We start from the raw sequence: 12,318 nt of genomic DNA on the forward strand, positions 1-12,318 counted from the left end.
AACTGCCGCTTGCATCTCATCAGATAGCTGCACCATTATATCTTATTGTCAGTCACAATTATCATCTGTTGTAGCGCTGTCTGGAATGTACAGCCGCTCAACTAGGTTCAGGTTCTCACACCCGTCCGCTCCTATGATAGACTCGCATTCCGTGTCCACAGTAGAAAATGGTATGATGTGACTTCTGTTATGTATCCATGCTTCAAGTTCACATGCATTTCCCACCATGCTTCTAAATTGGCAACTCATTAATTTCCCTTCCACAATTCCCTACTTGTTGATCTTCTGATCAACACCTTTCAGTAAATTATCATGTAGGGTGGGTTATAATGTAAGGGGAATCGATGTATGACAGTTCCCTGCGTGTTATGAGCCTGGTAGCAAGGAGGCAAGGTGGCTAGGGCTGTTCCCGTGTTCGTACAATAAAAATATCTTGCGCAACATTAAAACAGTAACCATACGACAATCAAGATTACAATGGCAATTATAATCCAGAACACAATCTTCTGTCCTGACGATCCGACCATCCAAAGCCAATGTCCCAACCCTCATTTTCATGTAATCTTGTCACCTCTCTATGAATGTGATCCACCAGATTATCAATTTTGTCTGAGTTATCAGGGATGTACGTGCAACAGTCAAGTACCTCCCTTTTCAGCTAACAAGAAATCAAGAGCCATTCTATTCTGCAGGGCAACTGCTCTTATAGCAACCATCTCAGTTTCGATCTGGTCAATAGCTTCTGCAGTGTCATTAGCTACCTGCTCAAGGATGTCTTGCAGTTCGCGTAGTTTGTATGCATTAGTGGCTATTCCTTTTTTTTTATAAATTTAGATTACCCAATTATTTTTTCCAATTAAGGGGCAATTTAGTGTGGCCAATCCACCTACTCTGCACATTTTTGGGTTATGGGGGCGAAACCCACGCAGACACGGGGAGAATGTGCAAACTCCACACAGACAGTGATCCAGAGCCGGGATCGAACCTGGGACCTCAGCGCCGTGAGGCGGTTGTGCTAACCACTAGGCCACCGAGCTGCCCTTAGTGGCTATTCCTAACGGTGGTATCATTATTCCCAGCAATTGTGCCCATGTCATAACAATTTGTGTCGTCGTGTGATGGAGATGGTCCTGCAGTTGCTAGACATGATGTACTTAAGGGACTACATATCCCAAATAGCAGGTGCCTTCCCAATTTTCTGGTAACCACGGGTACACCTTACATCCATAGATAAAATACGTGCCGTTATATACGGTCAGGTTTCCTTTACTATCAATCATCATTAGTCTAATTGGATCCCCTTCCCAGGAACCTCCACTAGTTTGATTTTCAACTCCTGACTAATCAAAGATGAATAATCCTTTAGCTGTAAGGTGGAACATAGGAGGTTGCCAATTCAAGGTCTGGTCGCACTGACTCGTGCCAACTGAGTGGGTCCCATATGTTTTATGATTCTTAAAGCATATACTTCCAATTATACTCCAGTATAATTGGGAAAGATCAACCAGGGCGGTTGACGTGTTACATTAAACCTAGGCCCCCACCATTCCTCAAACCTATTCATATCGTTTCCAGTTAATCTCCAATCTAACATATCCTGTGTATATTCCCCATGCCCTGTATTATTTTGTAAGAAGTCTTACAACACCAGGTTAAAGTCCAACATGTTTGTTTCAAACACTAGCTTTCGGAGCACTGTTCCTTCCTCAGGTGAATTATTATTTTGTGTATTATTTTGTGTATTATTTTGTCTGAGAGCCCATTCTGCTATCTCTTTACTGGTGAATGGGATAGGTCGCACAGGGAAGCCCTCCCCAAGCATCTGGGAATTTGTGTACAAACCCAACAACTGAATTTATTTACCCTCTCTGCGTATGAGTGAGACATGTATATTAAGGTGTTAGTATGCAAGCATAACTTCACCAGACTTGTAGATCAGATGGAGGAGGAGTTCAAGAGGTGGGACATGCTGCCATTATCGTTGGCGGGGAGGGTACAGTCCGTCAAAATGATGGTGCTTCCGAGGTTCTTGTTCCTCTTTCAGTGCCTGCCCATCTTTATCCCAGGGCCTTCTTTAGGAGAGTGACTAGCAGTATTTTGAGCTTTGTGTGGGCACATGGGACTCCGAGAGTGAAGAGGGTGTTCCTGGATCGAGGGCGGGATAGAGGCGGGCTGGCGCTGCCCAACCTTCTGGGCTACTATTGGGCGGCCAATGTGTCAATGGTGCGTAAATGGGTGATGGAGGGGGGAGGGGCGGCGTGGAAAAGAATGGAGATGGCGTCATGTACAGGTACGAGCCTGGATGCCATGGTAATGGCGCCATTGCCGCTCTCCCCTAAGAGGTTTACCACGAGCCCGGTGGTGGCGGCGACCCTAAGAATTTGGGGACAGTGGAGACAGCATCAGGGGGAAACAGGGGGCTCGATGGAGGCTCCACTGGGTGGCAACCATCGGTTCATCCCGGGGAACAGGGATGGGGGATTTAGGGGGTGGCAAAGGGCGGGCATCAGCAAATTAAGGGACCTGTTTACTGGCGGGAGGTTTGCGGGCCTGGGGGAACTGGAAGATAAATTTGGCCTTCCCCAAGGGAACATGTTCAGATACTTGCAGGTAAAGGCGTTTGCTAGGCGACAGGTAGAGGGATTCCCTATGCTGCCCTCGCGGGGGACGATGGACAGAGTGCTTTCGGGGGTGTGGGTAGGAGAGGGGAAGGTGTCTGACATCTATAAGGTAATGCAGGAGGTGGAGGAGTCGTCAGTGGAGGAGCTGAAGGCTAAATGGGAGGGGGAACTTGGGGAGCAGATAGAGGGCGGGACTTGGGTGGATGCCTTGGAGAGAATCAACTCTTCCTCCTCATGTGCGAGGCTTAGTCTCATCCAATTTAAGGTGCTGCACATGTCCGGGACTAGGATGAGTAGGTTCTTTGGGGGTGAGGACAGGTGCACCAGATGTTCGGGGAGTCCAGCGAACCATGCTCATATGTTCTGGGTATGCCCAGCACTGGAAGAATTCTGGAAGGGGGTGGCGGGGGCGGTGTCGAGGGTGGTTGGATCCAGGGTCAAACCAGGGTGGGGACTCGCGATTTTTGGAGTTGCGGTAGAGCCGGGAGTGCAGGAGGCGAAAGAGGCCGGTGTCCTGGCCTTTGCGTCCCTAGTAGCCCGACGAAGGATTCTGCTACAGTGGAAGGATGCAAGGCCCCCAAGTGTGGAGACCTGGATCAGTGACATGGCGGGATTTATAAAATTGGAAAGGGTCAAATTTGCCCTGAGAGGATCAATACAAGGGTTCTATAAACGATGACAGCCTTTTCTGGACTTCCTGGCTCAGAGATAGGTAACTTGGTCAATAGCAGCAGCAACCCCGGGGGGGGGGGGTTCCTTACTGTAGTGTCTATTCTGTAACTTTATATTGTGTTAATTTGTGTTGTTGTTAAAATGCTGTGTTATTCATGGAGGTGGGGCGAATGTTTATGATTGTTAATATTATTGTTATTTTTGGTATTTTACTATGGTGCGTTATTGTTGTATAAATTCAAAATTTTCAATAAAAATTATTTTTAAAAAAAAAGGTGTTAGTATGCATTTTACCCTCTACATGATGTTGGATTAATATGATAATATAAAAACATCAATCCCATCATTCTCTTCAGGTTAGCGTTTTGCTAGTACTCTCAAAGTTCCGTATGATGTAGTTTGCACTGAGTTGTATGGATCCCAACTGGCTTTTCTTTTACTTTAACGGCTGTTCGGGTTGTCAGCAGCACTTGGTAGGGTCCATTCCACCTGGGAGAAAAAGTATCTTGGTTTAGTGCTTTCACATATACTTGATCTCCAAGTTTAAAGGGTGTGTATTTCCCTCTTTTGGATGCATCTGAGCCTGTTGCACCTTTTCATGTGTTTTTTTTAGCAGTTTCACACATGGCCTGGGCATATTTTAGTGATGCCTCATCTGCCCATATTAAGGCTACTGCCGCTGGAGTCATTGGGGGTTTAGTTCCAGTTGTTATGGGACGTTCCATTAATATCTCATACGGGGTTAAACATGTGTTACGATTTCTCTGATTTCTCAGGGCATACATTACTATGGGTATGGCACCTGGCCATAGCAGCCCATTTTGTTGACACACTTTTGTAACTGCAGTTTTGATTATTCCATCCGCCCTTGCCACCATTCCTGAGGATTGTGGCTGATATGGTATATGCAATTTCCAATCAAATCCCATGGCTTCTGTTAGGGCTTTGGTCAATTTGCTAGTGAAATGAGTTCCCCTGTCACTGTTAATACCCATTGGTATCCCAAAGCTAGGTATTATTTCCTTTAACAGAATATTTACCACTGTTCTAGCATCATTTCTTTTGGTTGGAAAAGCCTCTACCCACCCTGAAAACATGCCCACTACCACCGATTATTACTTTGACAAATCATACATGCACTTCAACTTCACTCTTTGATATCTCCTCTTGTCTTAACCTGTGACTTTGCGACCTTGTTACTACACAATCCGGAAAAATCCCAGGATATTCGTCCTTCAACACTTCAGTTGTCTGATTTTCCACTGGCTTATCAACCACAGTAGGCATCACTCCCAACTGTGATCCAGCTATATCATTACCCAAGATAAACTGTATTCCTAGACAAGATAGTTTCTCTATTACTCCTACTACCACTTCACCATTCTTCACTGGACTTTCCAACCTTACCTTATATAATGGAACACTACTCCTCTCACCCTGAATTCCACAGATTACCACCTTTTCTGGCAACATTCTTCCCAGACTACATAACTCCTCATCTCTTACCATCAAAGATTGACTAGCTCCCGTATCTCTTAAAATTGTGACTTCATTACCTGCTTCTCCTGATACACATGAATAAACTATACCCACACAAGTAAATTCTTTAAAAAGATCTGGCACATTCTTATCAATCACCTCTTGATCAGACTGTACAATCTTTTGCACCTCCTTCACTTCACTTGGGTTTTCCTTTACCACTTTAACAAACCCCACTGTCTTCTTCTGTTTTACCACATCAGCCTTCCCAGTCCTTTTCTTCAACCACAAACACTGTGACTTTACATGGCCTAGTTTATTACAGTGAAAACATTTGAAACTTTTCATTTCTTTTCCACTCTCCTGGATTTCTTTTTTAATCTGAGGTACACTCTCCTTATTATCTCCCATCAGATCACCTCTACCTTTACCACTTGAGTATTTCTCATGCCCCCAGTTTCTATCCCTCACGGGCTGAAACTGATGTCGGAAACCAAACTTTGATTTATGAACTAATTCATAATCATCTGCCATTTCTGCTGCTAATCTCGCAGTTTTAACCTTCTGCTCTTCGACATGAGTTCTTACTACATCAGGAATTGAATTTTTAAACTCCTCCAAAAGTATAAAATCTGCGAGCTTCATACATTTGGTTGATTTTCAAAGCCCTTATCCACCTATCAAAATTGTCTTGAAAGCAACCTGCTTTTAGCCAACAACGATGCTCCTGTAGCGAGGCTTGCTCCTGTGCCTGTTTTAACTTTGGTTCTGTTATGGTGGATCGAAGTTCAACTGCAGCCGCTTGCAGTTGTGGCTGCTGTTTGAGAGCCAATTCCATTGCTATTTTATCAGCAAATCTATTGTCGCATGTGACTTCATTGTCTGCGGTAGTATGCGCTTCACACTTTAAAATGGCTATCTTGCTGGGCAGCTGAACAGCATCTAGTAAATTTAAAACCAGTTTAGCATGTTTAATAGGTTGACGGAGGAATTTATGAATCCCCTGTTTTTCCATAATTGGCCAAAATCATGTACTACCCCAAAAGCGGATCGGGAATCAGTATAAATATTGACTGTTTTATTTTTAGCTAGAATACATGCTTTAGTAAGAGCAAACTATTCGGACACTTGAGCAGACGTTCCTGAAGGCAGGGCAAAAGCTTCCACTATCTTGAATGAAGTTACTATTGCATAGCAGGCCAGGAGGGTCATATCATTTGGTCGGTTTGCTGACCCATTGGTGAAAAAGATGATGCCTGGATTTTCTAGTGGGTGACTCAATAAATTAGATTGAGGGGGCTTCAACCAATTGTAAACAGTCATGATCATACATACGTTCTGCTTCCGAGGGCGCGGGTAAGAGTGTTGCAGGGTTGACAGCTGGCACTCGCTTGTAGGTAAAGTTGGTTTTAGAGACGATTACTTCGTACCCAGTGTGTTGAGCCACAGTAAAATGCTGCGTTGCAGATGAATTAAGCAGCAGCAAAACTGATTTTTTTCTACTATGGCCGCTGTGGCTGTTACTGCTCTTAAGCAATTTGACATCCCTTTACCACCGCACATAGGGCCACCGAGTAATAGGCAAGGGGTCTTTTCCCTCCTGGTGCAAATCCCCCTGCTTCATTCACATAAAGAGTAAAGGGCTTGCTGAAATTAGCAAGTCCCAAGGCAGGGGCGCTAATCATGGCTTGTTTCAAATTACGAAATGCTTGCTCCCTCTCTGGGATCCAGGTAACAACTGAAGGGACATCCTGTAGGGTAGCCTTGCGCAATACTGCGTCCATCTCTCTATAGTCCGGTATCCACTTCCTGAAATAGCCCACCATTCCGAGGAAGATAAAGGTTTCCTTTTTTGTGCGTGGAGTTGGAACCCTTGCTACAGCCTGTACGCTTTCAGACCCAAGCCTCCGCTGTCCGTGCTGCAGCTGAAATCCCAAATACTGAACTGTCCCCTGACAGAATTGCAGCTTGTTCATTGAGATCCTATGCCCTCTTTCTGCCAGATGTGATAATAACAAAAGGGTATTCTGTTGACAAACTAGCCCTCCCTCTGAGACTATCAATAAATGTCATCATGTTGAGGGAATAAGTGGTAAAATGTTGAGCCTGCAGACAAATGGCACTCGTCCAAGTCTCCTTTAATACTGTTAATTCTGATATGTAAAGGCAAATAGATGTTGACTTTCCGGGTGCAATGGTATGGAGAAAAAGGCTGAGAAAGTATCCGTTGTTGATGGTATAGAAGACAAAATGACATTTGTGTCCGGCACCAATGGAGCAATAGTGATAACAATTTTATTGATGGCACAAATCTTGCACAAACCACCACTCGTTGGGTCTTCCTACCTTTGGAATGGGGAGTCTATGGGTGTTACAGGGGCTTTGTGGTCTCTTCAGCACCCCTTGCTGTAATAGTGCATTGATCACTCCCTCTATCCCTTTTTCTGCTTCCGGTGCCAACCTGTATAGTTTTAAGCAGGGCAGGGCAACGTTCTTCTGTAACTACACCCTATGCGCTGGGGCAGAATGTACTTTTCCAACATGATTTTTATGTTGGGCCCATAGATGTGCCAGTACCTGGGCCAGGATAGAAGGGAGTAAATGCTGGCTCTCTCGGGGAGGTTGTTGTCTTTCAAATGTAGCAGGCCATTGCTCTTGTTTCCAGATCACTTTGCCCTCCTGTTTGCCATAAAATTCTATCAGGCAATTTTGTCCGTCCATTTCAATATAAATCCCATGTATTACATTCTTCCTTTGGCGTCTTTGATCACTTCTCCTATTTGCTTTGCCTTAGCGGGATGTCTTACGGCCAATGTTAAATGGGGTTTTAAAGTTAAACCCATCCTAAAAAGGTCCCTCTGACTATGGGTCAACTGTACTAACATTCCTAATCCCACAACACTGAAAAATAAAAAGGAGTGATATGCAATGAGGTCTGCTTTCCTAAGTGACTTTGTGTTTGTAAATTGTATCCGTGCGCATCCTCACGGGCATACCAAGCCGTGCAATGGGTCACTATATTCTCTCGTCTGGACTCTATCAGGTGTTTTAATAGGTGTGTCCAAGGGTCATTCATCTTTTGTAAGACTTCCTGCAGTTTTTAATTTTTTTTTTTAACAGTGGTACGGTAAGGGTTAACGTTCAGCTGCCAGCATAGAATATATGATGCCGGCGTTGGACTGGGGTGAGCACAGTAAGAAGTCTTACAACACCAGATTAAAGGTTAAGACTCTGACTCACAATGACAGACGATAAAAAATACAACCCACTTAGCACTTCATGCTTTGACTAAAATTAATTGGTTGAACAAAACACACAGATTATCACAGCTCACAAATATCAGTTAACCGTTAGCCTTAGCTCACGGCTACAGAAAATCTGAATTCCCTTTCTCTACAGGAACTCATTTGTTACGCTTTTACCTTAATCTTCTATTTACTTTTACTCCGAGAGGAGGTCAGCTTCATTAGATTCCTATGCGGGCCATATAGGTTTTCCTACCTCATTCCATTGCTTTATGATTGTTTCTTTTCATTTTCTTACTCATTTTGACTCCGTTGTCTGTCCTCTTTAAGGAGTTCACCTTCTTTCTCGCTCGGGATGTCTTTACCGAGGCTTCGGGACGACCTGTGAGGGGGCTTCGAGTTTATTGCTCATCGTTCCTTCTGCAAAATACTTTAGAACATATATATAACAATAACAATGACCGCGGAAATCATTTACAAATACTACAGGGAGCGCACACCGGTGTTTATCCTTTCACGAACCTCAAAGTCTTTTTTTTTTATTTTAGTCTCGAAGGCACCTTTTTCTTCCCATGCAGCTATCATTAATTTATCAATTAAGATAACTCTCCTAGCGTGAGTCACTGGCCAGTAATTAAGGCTGCCGAGCAGCAGACCCCCCCTTTCAGCTGGGGTGGCGCTATGGCTCTCTCCCTTTCAGCTGAGAGAGTCCTGTTTAGAGTTTCGCTTTGGGGTTCACTTCCCGTTAAATTAGGGAAACTGCAACGACTACGCCACTTTTGTTGTAGAAATCATAATAGAGACAAATTCCTCGAGGTTCGATTTAAGGAAATCTATTTACACAAATATATTTGCGGAGAGAGAGTGTTCCAGCTGCAAAGCCATTGCACTGCACTCTGAGATTCGATTGAAGACAGCATGATTTATAATCTGAAGTAAACAGGAATGTTTATATTAAATAGACCTTGGAAAATACATACAATGAAATACGTAGTACGTATGTTCTTGCCTTTGGCTAAAACAATTCGAGTACACATTTTGTTATCTTTCAGAGGACAATGTGTTTTCATAATAAGGCCAAGACCAGAATATTTTAGCATTTTTGCTTAAAAGCAGTGTTAATTATAGTCAAGCATTTCCCACCATGCTTCTAAATTGGCAACTCATTAATTTCCCTTCCTCACCCGGCCACATCAGATCTCTGCTGGGAACATTAGGGAGACCGTGCTTAGGTGACTCCCAGGATCGTACCCGTTAGTTGTGAGAAGATCCACAATATGAAGCCCAGCTCTTTAGTGATTGATTGTTGGCAGCTGATTCTGTGGTGCTAACTCTCCTAAAGTTCATGGGCACTGTTTAGGCTTCAAAGTTTCCTTGAATTTCTATGAACTAATCATCCTCTGAGACATGTGTTCTGATCCCAGACCAGATCCCAATAGTGCCTCGGACACTGGACTGAAACCCCAATATTTTAGTTTATTTTAAGACTCGACGGGAAGAAAGATTCACTCCAGGAGTGATTGCATGAAGAAATAGGTCTTTGTTATTTTTAAAATAGAACTTGATTATAAATACAATATTAAACTTTTAACTTCACACGCAAAAAAGAACAGTTTACAATTACTCCTGAAGACTACAACTCAATTTCCGATTAAAAAAAAGAAACATACAGCTCTCAACCAGCTTAAAAATCAGCAGGGCATATAATAGTTCTTACGGTACAAAACGGATTCTGGCTCTTGTTAGAACCCCTCCAGACTCTGGCTGAATATCTTCAAATAACTGCTTCCACTTGGTTGTTTCAGCATCTTCCTTGTCTTCAAACAAGTATTATTACTCTTTTTCCCCTATCCTACTCAGAAAGAAAACTGCCTTTATCTGTGGTCCAGAAAACACAAGGGTTGCCAGATCAGGCTTCACTTCTAAAAGCCCTTTCTCCAAAATACTGTCTCTCTCCACAGCTTCTCAAAATGTCTCTCTACATTCCTGGACTCCACCAGCAATGACTCATCTCACCAATCTGAAAAAGTCTGATTCTCCATCGACCGACGCCGGAATCGGGAAACACTATTGGGCGGAGAATCATTCTAATGCCGAAATCGTGGCGGGCGCTGGGTTTACGCCAAATTGCAATTCTCCGGCACCTCGATGTCAGCAGCAATGTGTTCCACTCCGCACGTACAGTAAACTCCATTGGCATCCCATTATCGGGCCTCAGCCGGTATTCTCAGGGGCCTCAACAATACTCCACCTCCACTGGGGGAATTCCCCATGGCGAGGTTCACTTGTGCCTTTAAAAATCAGGAAACAGGCACTGTTTTGATGAGGGAGATACAGAGAACATAGGACATGGAGAGGTGCAATCGTAGGCTGCTGGCCCTGACGCTTGCCGGGCTGGCTGGGGGACAGGCCCTGCTTCGGCATCCTGAAGATGTGGTTCATGTGCATGGACCGCTCTTGAGGAGACCTCCAGTTTGGCGCTGGGCAGATCACCCGCATCGTCGTGGCCTACTGCGTCCTCCACAACATTGCGCAGCAGAGGAGAGACGTGCTGGAGGAGGAAGATAAATGCCAGACCTCGTTCGATGAGGAGGCTATGGGGGAGAGCAAGGATGGACAGGACATGGAGCCCAGGCAGATACAGGAGGCTGCACGATGTGTACGCCAGTGCCAACGCGCACGGAATGCTCTGATCGCTTCCAGGTTCACCAACTGGGGATAAGGGGGGGTGGGGAGGCACACTGGCCAGGAACAAACACTGCATCTCACCTCCCACCCACCACTGCTCCCCCGCTCCCCCACCTACCACCCAGCCTGCAACCCCCTCCATGATACATATCTGTTGCACCATGGGATGCGGCCCTGTGTAGGCAGTAACAGCAGGTCAGGTCCATGGGAGAGGATGATGACGACCCATCTCTGCAATGAGCTCTGGTGCTCTGCATTGTTTGACACCATCTGACTCATGCCCACAGCAGCCCTGTCCAATGTTCACCTGGGTGATCACTACACGCGAGCTGGCCATTTCCTGGGATTGCGCTGGGACGCCGGAGCGGTGACTGCTGGCTGAACTGCCATCCCTGAACCAAGCCCTCACAAATTCCACCCCACCGCGCGCCCAGCCAGCCCAGAGCAGCCCACCCCTCACACCCATCTGTCAGAGCATCGAGGCAGGTTGTAACATTGTGCACAGATGATTAATATGAAAACATATGTACAGATACGTGCCCTAGCCCCTATCCCTAAATTATAATTAATAATTATCTTTATTAGTGTCACAAGTAGGCTTACTTTAACACTGCAATGTCGTCACTGAAAATCCACTGTGCCCTGCACCCGTGCCAACTTCACTGGTGTCTACTTTTCTGGCCTGAAGACCCTAACACTGAACCTAGGTGGATCCCTAGATGGTACATCTGGAGTGCAGGCAGCCTGTTGTGACCCCCACCCTGCGACCTGGGTCCCCGTTGGTGGGCACCTTCTGGTGTGACTGGGCCTGGATGGGCCCTGCTGCTGCTTGGGTGTCACAGTTGGCATGGTGCCTCCCTGTTCTGCCAGTTCTCCGCTAGATGCGCTAGGGACAGGAGGGGGGGGGGGGGATCCGAGGTGCTGCGGCTTTCCGACACCTCCCCTGCTGGAGTCACCAGCACGGGCCCCATCACCACCTCCTCCTTTCGGATGCTTGATAGCCCCCGGGCTACTCCATGGGACAGGGGTGTGAGCGGAGCTACCCCCTGAGGCTCCCCACCACCTGGCGCTGCCAGTCCTGGAGGTCAGCTGCCATCTCAACCAGGGTCTGCATGCTCTCGGTTATGGAGTACAGGAGGTGGACCACCTCCGACTGGGCCACCTCCCACTGTGTCTGCGCCACGTCAGCCAGTGCCTGGACAATGCAGCCAACGCTATCAGCCACGGCCACGCTCAGGAGCGCCGCTGCAATATCCAGGTGGCTCTGGCACATGGCTGCCTGTGAGGGGCAGCCCTGTCCTGGGCCTCGGCCAGTGCTTGCACAGGTTGCACCAGGCCAAGGCATGCTGATCCATTGCTGAAACCCTCGCCTCAAGGCCTCCACCACGGATGCCATCCGTACGGTGTTGGCCTGGGTGGCCTACATGGCTGGCACCACCTCCTGTTGCTGCACGCGGTTGGCCTCCAGGTGCTGGAAGCTCGTCAACAACCCTTCATGTAGTCCCTTGCTCTGCAGCTCATCTCCACGATCGATGGGACTGTCCGTTCCAGAAGCCTGAAATCCATCTGGGACGGCAGCTAGTCCCTGGGGTCGGCCCGCCTCCGACCGTGCC

Source organism: Scyliorhinus canicula, chromosome 4 (assembly GCF_902713615.1).
Source record: "Scyliorhinus canicula chromosome 4, sScyCan1.1, whole genome shotgun sequence".
NCBI classification, from domain to species: domain Eukaryota; kingdom Metazoa; phylum Chordata; class Chondrichthyes; order Carcharhiniformes; family Scyliorhinidae; genus Scyliorhinus; species Scyliorhinus canicula.